General features: G+C 42.6%; 1 protein-coding gene across 4 annotated transcripts in view; it reads right to left on the reverse strand.

The window, feature by feature from the left end:
• SATB1 (SATB homeobox 1) overlaps window positions 1-4,584 on the reverse strand; it is a 94,647-nt gene extending 90,063 nt beyond the window's left edge. For 3 of the 4 annotated variants that reach the window (XM_072328292.1, XM_072328289.1, XM_072328285.1), the window contains exon 1: window positions 1,154-4,584. The gene's annotated coding sequence lies outside the window, so the exon portion shown is untranslated. The remainder of the gene's footprint in view (window positions 1-1,153) is intronic. The other variant, XM_072328291.1, reaches the window with a different exon arrangement.
• Window positions 4,585-12,114: the final 7,530 nt, after the last annotated feature.

Consider the following 12,114-nt stretch of genomic DNA (forward strand, 5'->3'; position numbering starts at 1 on the left):
TTTCTAACAATGTGAGAAAAACAGAGTAAATATATTAAACTTGTTTTACAACAGATGCTTAGGTTGTTAATATTTAAGATGCCTATTCATGCTATTCCTGTCTGCACATTTGTCAAAAATGTAAGCTTGAATGCTAATGTTTGCCAGCAGACTACAACAGACAAATACACGAATGCACTGCACTGAAATAATAGGAAGTAGAAGTAAAAGGCTGCTGCTGCCCAGGTGGCGGGGAGCAGAGGGACAGGGCAGGGCGCTGCCCGACCACACGCCTTCAGCATCTGCGTCTGAATTCTGAGCACTGAAGCACCGCGCTCAGTTGGGCTGACTAAAGCCAGCGGAGAGCTTTCATCATTTGCGAGTCGTTTCGGTATAGGAGCTAGTGCAAAGTATTTCAGCAAACTTGCATTTTAGTGAAGTTTCTCCAGCAATGAGAAGCCCGGAGCCCGGCAGAGGGAAACTCCATGCCGGGCAGGTGCCTGTCGGGAGCGCTCCCCGAGCAGCGAGCGCAGACGGCGACCAAGGCGCGCCGATGTGAGCCAACTCTCGGCTGCCGGGCTCGGGAAACGGAAAATAATAATAATAATAAAATAAAAATGAAAATAAAATCCCGGATCATAGCGACAAACTGCTGGCACCGTTCCCCTCGGCAGCAACAGCACCGGGTCGTGCCACGGGTGGGAGAGGGGGGACGCTTTCCGGCGGGTCCCTCCGCCGCTCTGCTCGGGGCTCGGCTCCCCGAAGCCGCCCGCGCACCCTCTGCACCCCGCAGAAGCCTCCACCCCATCCCCGGACCCCGAGCTGTCGGGGCTGCTGCCGTCTCTGCTCCCTGCGGCAGAAAGGCGCGTGGAGACGCGGAAGAACTTTGCCAAACTTTTCGGGTTTTTCTTTTTTTCCCTCTGCCCCATCCCCGCTCCCCCCTTCCCGTGGCGGAGGCGGCGGGCCGGGGCGCGGAACGGGGCCGGTGGCTGGGAGAGGCGCGGCGGCAGGTGTGCGTCCCGCTGCCGGGAGGCTGCGCCGCACGGAGCCCCCCCCCCCCCCCCCCTCCCCGTTCCGCGCCCCCCGCACGGCCCCTGCCTCGTCAGGACCCGCGGCGGCTGCCCCTGTCCCCCCGTCCCCGAGGAGCGACGCCGAAGAAGCGGGAGCGACTCACTCATGGGAGCGCGGCGGGCGAGGCCGGCGACACCTCCGGCTTCCGAGGCGCCGGCGAAGTTAATTGCACTGAAGTTCAAGTTGTCTTTTCACCCATCAGGAGTGGGCGTTTAAAGGAAGGAGAGCGAGGAGGAGGAGGGGGAGGGGGGAGAGCCTCTCTCGCTCTCGCTCGCTCTCGCACACACACACACGCACACACACACACACAGCCACAGCCACAGGCACGCACACACACACAGACGCGCACACAGACACACGCACACAGACGCGCACGCACGCCTGCTCCCGCGCTGCCTCAGCAGGAGGAGCCCGGCCGGAACGCACCAGGGCAGCACCAGGTACCGGCGCGGGGCAGTCCTGCCCGTGCGTGTGCGTGGATGGCTGCGCGTGTGCCAGCGCACCCCCCCCCCCTTCCCCGCCGCCGCCTCGCACGGCCCCTCCGGGCGGGGACGGGCGCGCTGCCCCGAGGGGGCGGGGGGGCGGCGGGGACAGCGTGGCCGCGGGGCTCCGCGCTTTACGCCTCCCTACTGCGCGCCGCGGCGGGGGGCAGCGATGAGAAGGGGTGGGGGGACCGAGCGGCGGCGGCTGTAGCGCGGCGGCTGCGTGTGTGTTTGTGTGTATGTGCGTGTGCCCCCCCGCCGAACGGGGAGTCAGGTGGGACACACACACACTCGCGCATTCAGCCCCCCCCTTTCTCTGTCACCGCACTCCCGGCTCTTTCCCCGCTTTCCTCCTTTGCCTTCATCCTTCCCTCGCTCCTTTATTTACTTCCACGCCCTCCCTCCGACGATGCCCCCCGCAGTCCCTCCTGGGCAGCGACCTCCGAGCCGCTGTGACGACCTCCCGGGACCGGACCGTACGGCATAAGGGCACGCAGCCTCTGGGGTCACCGCCCTGTCAGGTCCCGCCGCGCCGCGCGTTGTCGGGAACCGCGCATCCCCCTCATCCCCCCCGCCCCGGTCTCGGCTGCTGTGTCACCTGGCACCATGTGCTCCTCAACAGCGCTGTTTGAGAATTGTCTTTATCCGTGGAACTTCTCCGTGGGGAGGGACTTTTATCTTTTGTTTTTAAGACCTTCTTTCCCATCTTTGCCACTGCACACAATTTGAATGTGGAGTTCCTGGAAAGTGAACGCTGGCAATGAATGCAGCTTTCCCCGGAAGCTGAGGCTGCTGCTTATTCCCTATTGAGAAGAGAGGGGACCATGGATGTCAGCTCCATCTTTTTTTTTTTTTTTTTTTTTTTTTTCCTTTTTCTTTTCTCTTTCATTTTGACTTTGAGGCGCATTTCCTCTTCCTGCTCTGGGATCTGGCAGATACAGTTCCTGTAGGCAACTCTGCATCAAGACATAGACTGTGAAGTTGATACCTCGGTGCTTTTCTTAGCTATGCTCTTCTATAAATTGGTGTTAGAAAGTGCAACCTTGTAGCACAGTTATTGAATAATCATTAATCTATGGAGGATACATGAGCCCAAAGGTTAATAATAACAATTAATAGTGACTTTGCTAGCAGGGAGACTATTTTCTCATAGTTATTAAAAGGCACTCCCATTTATACTATGTATGGAGAGGTGAATTTGGCCCTGGTGCACTGAATACCACTTTACTGCAGCAAGCCCACAGATGAATCCTCCCCATTATCTCCACGCTGTCAGGCCTCTCACTTTTTCTCCCTTTAAAATGTATCAAGCACTGCTCTCATTTTAAATAGAAATGCTCAAGCTTTAATCAATCCTGACATTTCCACTGGTAAAAATTTATTTGCCTGCAGCTGGTCTGCTGTAGCGCTTTGGACCTATTCGCTTCTCAGAGAAGACTTGGCTTTTCATGGTCTCTAGGTACCACGGGGCAATAAATAGAAAGTCAGTGCAATGGGGATGTTCTCACTTTTACAGGCACAACTCTCCACTGCCTCCTTGCTGATCTTTTCTGTCTGCCTAACCAGAATGCTCCTGTTGTCCAAGACCCATCTCCTTTATTTGTATCACACCCCTGTCTGGCTGGTCAGTGAATCCTAATAACAATCATGTTTCATGTCTCAAAAATCTAATAATCAAGTTACTCATTCGTATAAATTGCAACTAAGCTGTTTGGGTTCATTGTGTTATCCCCACTTTAAAGGCAGGGAAACCGAAACAGGAAAATTAACACATTTGCCCGAGGCCACACGTGGATTTAAGAGTAGGTCCAGCACTGGAACTGAATTCTGAATTTAGACCATGCTTCCTCTTAAAGATTCAGAAGCACGCTGTGGAAAATGTTTTTAAAGAAAGGAATGTAGTATAAACATTATTTTTCATTGACTTGGTATACTGGTCAAATTTCATGCTTATATATATATATATTTATATATATATCACGTTTCCTTTTCTAAATACAAGATTTATTTGACTTTTGACAAGGCACGGTGGTACCTTTCAGTTGCAGTCAGTTTACTGTGGAAACAAGAAACATTTGCTGTGAGATTGTGAGCAGTAATGGGAACAGAATTGCTTGTTATTAGGTTATTGTAAACAATATCCACTGGATGTTACAGTGTTGTTGTAGGCCAGCACAATATAAAGAGAAGTTCAGCATTAGTGTAGATAAGGTGCTATTGCTTACCTGGTATGCATTGGTTTCCACCGTAATTCTCCTTCAGTGCTTTCAGCGGCAAAATACTTAGTGTGGGTTTAAGCACTGAAAAGCATGTGGGACAACCATATACCATGAGAGTTAAGATTTATATCATTAAGCGGTGAGTTTTGTAGAGTTGTGTCACTCATGTCAATGAAGCAAGAAGTATTCTGCCGGCCCTTTAACTGTGGCATGTCATCAAAGCTACATTATGGTATGACTGAGCACAGATGGCATGTCTAAAAAGCAGGTGTACAATATAACTTTCATATTACTGACACGTAGATATTTCCTCTTCCTCAGTGTCCATTCCCAGACATTTGCTTGCCCAACCTTCTACAGGAACTATAGAAAGTCCTGCTCATCCTGCTTATCCCTCATGTCTGGAATTGTATCGTCAAAACCCATACAGAATATGTGTTTATATATATTTGTATGCATTTATGCTGACAGCTCCTTTCTGAGGTTTTTTTTTCAGAGTCCTGATTTGAGGAAAGTGGATACAGATCTCACTCAAATAATCTTTCTCCAGTACTATCAACATTGCCTGCCAAAAATAAAAGTGGCATATGAATCACAATAATTCACTCATGATTTGGTGGATTTAAAGCCTGCGAAGGAGCATTAGAAATCCACATGATGTTCCTGAGTTTCATGGACTTTGAATGGTGGTAAAAGTATATTTAGCAAAAGACTATCTTATTGATATTATCTGTCTTATATGGACTGCAGATCTATCACCTATTCAAGCAAAGGACAATATTAACTGAAACTATCTCTGTCCAAATGTTTATCTTTCAGGTGAGGTGACGAAACTGTTGAATCTGCAGACTGAAACTGTCAGAAGCCTTTCCTGAGGTGCCCCTTACTGAAATGTTACTGTGGCATAATGATTTGGAAATAAGCTTTTGTGTGAGAAGAGCTATCAGATCCTCTGGGAAACATTACAGATACTTTCCAGTTCCTTTCAGACATGTAAATATGTTTAGACATAAGCAGAGAGTAGAGTTGGGGAGTGGAGTAGGGCAGGGTGTAGGGTGGGGTTAAAAGCTTCCTCATAGATCCTGGAACCAAATAAATACGTGTGTTCTTTTTTTTTTGTTGTTTGTTTGTTTTTTCTTATCTGATGTTAGCTGAAGCTTGAAATGGTCAGTATTAAGAAGAAATACTGCATAAATGTGTGTATATGTAAGAGTTATGTTGACCCATAATTAAAAGGGAGGGTCATCTTCTGCTGTTCATCATGGATGAGAAACAGAACTCTCCATAATGCTCAGATTGCTTCACCCAAGAAATGCAAACCTTATAGAGTATGACTTGTTTCCAGCTCATAGTGTGTAGCTACAGCTATAGCACTGAAAACCGTTGCATGCTACGTAGCATTTCTCATGATGTTTTTGCTTTCTTCATCATTTGTTTTAAGCTAAGCACATCAGAAACTGAAGATAACATTTGAGGGTTTTTTTCCCCTCTTAACCTACAAGAACAGCAGCCTTACTTCTGCAATGTGCTTACATGCTATTTACCTGTGAAACAGTGCAAGACTGCTCACTAGCAAAGTCTGCCCATCATTGTCCAGCTCCCTAATAACATGTTAAGACTTGGTTTCAACAACTATTCTCCAACCAGTATGACTATAACTGGTTGCAGTTGAAGATGTCAGTAAAAAAATACAACCATGCTGGAGTGTCCTATGCATATTTTAAATGCAAATGGCCATTATCAGCTGTATCATAGCTTTATCTGATTTCTGATCTTAGTGGTGGCTCTGTGGAAAAGACTCAGATGACTTTTTCAGAACACAGCTACTCCTTTCAGTGCATTTCTGCAATCTTTTGATTATCTAATCTTTTGATTATCTTATTTACTATCTGTTGGCTAGACACCAACCTCCTGAACTTAGGCCTGTGTCACCTCACTACCCATGTCTCTCCTAAAAAATCTGTTCATTCAGAAGGACATCATGCCAATAATATAACAATTTCATCTGTCCTTCTGCAGCCTGTCTTGAGTTTCTTCCAGCTGTTCACTGGAGGTGCTTGTTTCCAGGCCCTGATGCTGCACAGTACCTCAATTCATTCAGCTTCTCTTCAAGATGGTAACTACTTTCCGCTCCACATCTCTGCTGCAGAAGATCTTGTGATTACCTGAAAAAGTGAATTGCATCCTGTAGATTTCCCCTTAAAACTTCTGCTTCACAGAAGAGATCAGCTTGTTACAGATGCGTCAACGATGTCAGACTCACTTCTCTGTTGCCTAATTGCCCTCTCCACCTTCTCTCAATCTGAAATTCTCATTTCGGAAAGGATTGAAGGAGTTGTATTAATATTTGTGCTATCCACTTTTTTCCTGCACATTGTCTACTCCTTCTACTTGGTGTCTGGTTTGTCTTGGCTGCTTTTAAAAATTGTTGCCTCTAGTGAGGGACTGCCAGATTAAACCAGTACAGAGAAGCCAGGTGACTGTCTACTTTTACAAATATAGGTTGTGTATAATAAATTCAGGTTTTACATCTATGCAAATTAAGTCATCATATGATTCTGACTGCATGCATTTATATATATATATATATATATATTTTTTATCAAATATGGCATATATTTCACAAATTATATTTAAGTTATACACATGTTGCTATTCTGAGTACCTGCCTAGGAATTACAAAGTGTACCATCAGATCTTAGTAAATGGGCTTATGGAACAAGAAGAAATAAAAGAAAATCACCTCTTTTCCTTGTATTCCTGACAAGTCCAGTGTAAGGGCTGTTCCTACTCTAGATGGCAATATAAACACCTTACCACAGAGCTGTTCAGAGATACAAGTACATCTTGTTGTTGGGAATTTAGAGAATTTACAAAGAACAAAATAAAATAACCTAAAAAAAAAAGGAAGTTTTAAAGTAACGTGTCTTTGGTCTAGTGTGTATCACATCTACTTGGTATGGCCTTCCTCTAATGTTTCAGTCATGCAGCTAAGACATTAGTCACAGTGTCAAAACAAGCATGTTACTTCTGCAAAAAAGTATTTTCACCTCAGGAATATTGCGAAGTGAAAATAGGATTTAGCATTATTCTTCCTTTTGAGTTTTTCTACAGACAGGACAGTTTTAGTGTAAAGCTCTAAATCTTGCAAGATGGTTCCCAACCATAGGTATGACACACCTGGAAGAATCTGCCAACTGAGTGCTGGCCAGGATTATGCTGAGAAGGTAACAACTCAGTGCTTTCAGTGTAAACTGTCCTCAACAACTGCTGGTTTTTGTTGTTGTTTGTTTGTTTGTTTTTGAGTTTTTTTTGTTTTGTTTTGTGTTTGTTTCTTTATTTTCCCAATAAATAAACAAGTATTTTGTTGTGCTCAAGATGTCTCTGTCAGTATTGATATTTCAGACTGCAGGAGAATCTGGATGGAGTGAAATGTGCAGTTCATGTGGAATTTAGGTGTGATCCAGAAAACCTCTGCTAAACAGAGGCAGTTGCTCAACCTCATTAGTCCTCATAATTCATCCTTATCCATCTGGTAATCCCAGACTACCTTCTGGGCCTGCTCATGCCCAAGTCCTCTGGAACTCAGCTCTATTATGTTTTGTTCCTCCACCCAAATCACCTAATTGGCACAACCTGACCCCTACTCCTAGGCTCCCATTTTTTAATATATTTTTAATTTTTTAAAAAATATTTCTATTTTTTTAATCGAGGGTGGCATTGTGTACAGCAATTTCAGATAGAGTAGACAGAAATAATCCCAGGAAAATTCAGCTTATGTTCCAAGCCTGAGAATAGCCTAAACATTAGATTATGATCTAAGGAATCCTGAATGTGTTGTGGGGCCTCAAGGGCACTTTTCAGTAGAAGGGTCAAGAATGCTTTTTCTAAAATAACCATCAGACTGATGGTCAGAGTCCTTCCCTGGGGGAGAGGAGGGTGAACTGGAGCCTTTCAGGGCAAGAGCAATGAATCCCGTGATTTTCTGACTGCTCTAATCACAGAGTTGTTATACAGGGGGAGATGAGAAGCCAGCTTCTCCTCTAGCTATGTTTTAATGAAACATCAGTTTTGAAGGAAAGATCACAGGAACCTATTTTCATACAAAGAATCAGGGTGTAGATACTGAGTGGATGGAGGCATCTCTCAGACAGCCCTGTAAAACTCTGTAAAGAGCCCTGTCTTTACAGGTAACCCTTGGGTAAAGGCCTGGCTTTAGAGTGAGGAAGCATTTTGTATTTGGGACAAACCTCTGTATTTTTTCTCTGCTAGTGCCAGTCAGCTTATATTGGGCTCAAAGTACAACGTGCTGGCTGTTTTCTAGGCTGCCCAAACCTCTCTCCATGCACAACACCTTACAGATTTGGTTCTGGATATCAGATAGGGGACAATAAGCTTGAAAACAGGATGCTGGAACACCAAGGTTTTGTAGCACCAGAATTCTTTACTGGATTACACCATAAGCCATTTAAATTAGTATCTGTCTGTTCATAGCAGTTGGTTCCTTATCAACACCAATACTTAGTGCCTGCTAGTAACTGTTCCCTCAGTAGATTTTATGGTCCATTTTAATTTTGTATCACAAAGGACAGCACAGAAAAAAATGTTGGACTGAATATAATTTAGAGTGAAAACTCTCACTGTGTTTCCCATTAGAAACGGTAACGGTTAGGACACTCAAATTGGTTTGAATTCTCTAGGTTACAAGGTTCAGTTTATATATTTGTAGAAGCTAACTAAATTAAAATGAAAACTTTTACACTTTTAATTTTATTTATTTATTTATTTATTGTTAGGAAAAGTACAGTGTGATTCAAAGTTGTTTATTTCTCATTAAAAAAAAAACACATTTCATTTGGTCTACTCCTTAAATCAGGGAGCAACATACTTTTGAGAAAATGATGACAAAATGACAACAGTGCAGAGCACAGATTAACCCTGCTGCATCATAACTGGCTGCTTTTGCCACGTACAGGATGTATGGGCACAATTCAGACCATTTGTCACATGTGTGACAAACCTCTTCCCCAAACTTCCCCAAACCTCTGTGATGTAGCTAAAGAGGAGGTTACAAAAGCTGTCCTGAAAGCCTCCCACTTGTGATCTGCATCGTACAACATGGAATATTCTAAATATCATGGGCTTTCCCTAGCTAACAAGCTGGTTATTCTGGATATGCATAGAGATACAGATTTGGGTCTTAATTAGTATCTGCAGTTTAATCAAACCATTTATGATCCTGAGAAATCTGAACTGTGGTCTTTCTGGTTTTTTCTGATGACAGACAAATACCATAAACAAAAAGGAATTAAAATAATGGTTTAATAAATAAAGCATTTGCAGCAGCTATGGTTGTGACAACTTTCCTGGAAAAGTAGGAGGTCTGGAGCTCTATTTTTTAGTGTCTAAAGAAGATTTTAAAGATAGTAAATGCAAGAATAACACATAAGGGAATGCACAAAAGTTTTTGTAGTTTAAGTTTAAACAGTATTCTATTTAATTTCACTCTGACTAACTTTCTCTCAGTGACAAGGCTGTAAATCTCCAGCTAGGCTCAGTTTAATCATAAAAGAAGTTGGCCCAGGAGAAAATCAGGAATAAATTGCCATGAAAGTGGATTGGCCTGTTCAGTCTGGTGACCCAGTGAAACAGCACAGTACTTTATAATCTTTGACGCAGACAGGTCTTCATTGTTGGAGGAAGCAGGAAGTGTAAAGAAGGCTGTAATTGCATATTCTTTAATAAGAAATATAATTGTTGCTTTCTCCAAGCAGATCTCAGACAGATTTTAATAGTGAGCACACACTGAAAAGTCTCTGAAACACACCCCTCCTTCCTAATTTGTTCATCATATACATTGATATATTCTAATGTATTTACACCCTCTCCAAATGTAGTCCACGTAGGGCATTTCTGACGTAGTGTAACTCTTTTTTGCTTTTAGATCAACTACAGTGTAGAGAAATGTAATGGAGCATGACTCAGTAAGAGAAAGAAAGTCCAAAAGATGTGTTTGTTTTCATACTTTGAAGTTTCTGTCTTAAAATAAGGGTTTATTATTAACATGATTATAGTGATTGGAGTCTTTACTGTAGTGCTATCTTTCATATTCATTGAATCAGTTCTGGTTGTGCACTATGATTTTAAAAAAACAAAACAAAATAAAAATCAAGCAGTTTTTGTTTCAAGAAACTTTGAATTAGTAGTGAAGTAGTATTGTTTTCTGTACTGAATTTGAAGGAATCACTTATTGTTTTGAACTAGTAAAGAAATAAATCTTGGGCAGTATGAGGAAAAGCAATATTACACAAAACATATTTTAACCACTGAGTGTGAACTTCACCAAAAACAGACGTGAACTTCTAGCCAAGTTTTATCTGTGGTGTCTTAAATGCAGTTTTCCTTATTTCTTCACATTCAATACTGTTCTAGTCATCACAAAACAACTGCTTGTTTTAATTGGCAGTAAGGGCAAGGCTTCCTGTGAACCATGGTAACTGAGGCTTGAGATTTACAAATGATTGTTTAGATTTTATCAAGCTCCCTCAATCTGTACAGCTAAGCAAAAACATGCTATATTTTTGAAACAAGTTCAGCAGCGACTGTCCTTCAGAAACTCTGCTATGTATTGTTCTGCAGTGCCATGAACAGCTTTTTTTTTCAGGACAATTAGGATCACAGACACATGTTCTGTTGAGTATCATGTTTTAAAAGGCCTAATTCTTATTTCTGGGAAATGCAAAGTGACGAAAACATTAGCTTTTCCTCCCAGGAGTCTCATTTCTTCAGCTTATTTATAAAACAGATACCCCACCAAGATAGTGGACTTTTAAGACACTGCATGGTGATGCAACTGTAAAACAATCAGCTCTAAAATGTTAGAGAATTCAGGCTTCATACACGTAGAAGGCATTTTTGTTTTATTTGATTTATTACAAAAATAAAAGAAGAAAACAAAAAGGAGAAGAATAAGGAAAGAAGAGAAAAGAAGAGGAAAAAAGGAAAAAAGAGAGAAGAGAGGAGAGGAGAGGAGAGGAGAGGAGAGGAGAGGAGAGGAGAGGAGAGGAGAGGAGAGGAGAGGAGAGGAGAGGAGAAGGAGAAGGAGAAGGAGAAGGAGAAGGAGAAGGAGAAGGAGAAGGAGAAGGAGAAGGAGAAGGAGGAGAAGGAGAAGGAGAAGGAGAAGGAGAAGGAGAAGGAGAAGGAGAAGGAGAAGGAGAAGGAGAAGGAGAAGGAGAAGGAGGAGAAGGAGAAGGAGAAGGAGAAGGAGAAGGAGAAGGAGAAGGAGAAGGAGAAGGAGAAGGAGAAGGAGAAGGAGAAGGAGAAGGAGAAGGAGAAGGAGAAGGAGAAGGAGAAGGAGAAGGAGAAGGAGAAGGAGAAGAGAAGGAGAAGGAGAAGGAGAAGGAGAAGGAGAAGGAGAAGGAGAAGGAGAAGGAGAAGGAGAAGGAGAAGGAGAAGGAGAAGAGAAGGAGAAGGAGAAGGAGAAGGAGAAGGAAAACAAAGAATAAATAACTGTATTATCATGTAAACTTCCAACTGGCTTTAGAATATATACAGTTATCTGATACTACTTGGTGAGAGTTCATCAACTGCTTTTATATCTTTCACTAATCAGTTACTACTTGATTAAGTTTTCACTTGCTCAGGTGACCTGTGGATGAAGTATCCCATCCCTAATGCTTGCAGTATCTTAATAGAGAAGATTCTATAATAAAAAGTATATTTGCAGAAAGGAGAAAAAGAGCATTACTGTTTGCCATAATTTATATGGTTTGTCTTTTTCGAAACCACACATCTAGGTAAGATGTACTAGTGAGAGTAGAAAAATGAAATCATAGTTTGCTACTGCTTGGCAATATTCATGCAGTGAGTCAAGTCAACAATACTGAGGTTGAGAAGAACACAATCCAAGGAGGCTGCCCATGCAAATGACGCATTCTAGTTGCTTCCTCATGAACTCTTCCATGAAATCTTGCTGCACCCATCTTGATTGCATATGCTAATCCTGTCTTCATAATTGACTCATAACAGATTTATCTGGATTTCCAACTTCCTCTTCTCTTTAGAACACTAATTAAAAGAAAAAATGATTACACTTAAGATATCCATGACAATAACAGAGTTTTCTGCTAGAGAGACAAATTTTGTTTTTATTTTTATGAAACCATTTAAAATCAATGATCTTGAGTCTATTCTGCACTGTAGACTTTTATTATCCACAAAGTTCAAAATGTCTTTATCAGGAAGAGAGTTCATATAATAGATTTTATAAACTTCACCACAGACAGAAAAACTAAGGAAAAAGAATCAACTTCTATAATGAAATTTATCTAACAAGCCAAAATTCAGTTGAGAAAAAGTCAGAG

Source organism: Excalfactoria chinensis, chromosome 2, assembly GCF_039878825.1.
Source record: "Excalfactoria chinensis isolate bCotChi1 chromosome 2, bCotChi1.hap2, whole genome shotgun sequence".
NCBI classification, from domain to species: Eukaryota; Metazoa; Chordata; class Aves; order Galliformes; family Phasianidae; genus Excalfactoria; species Excalfactoria chinensis.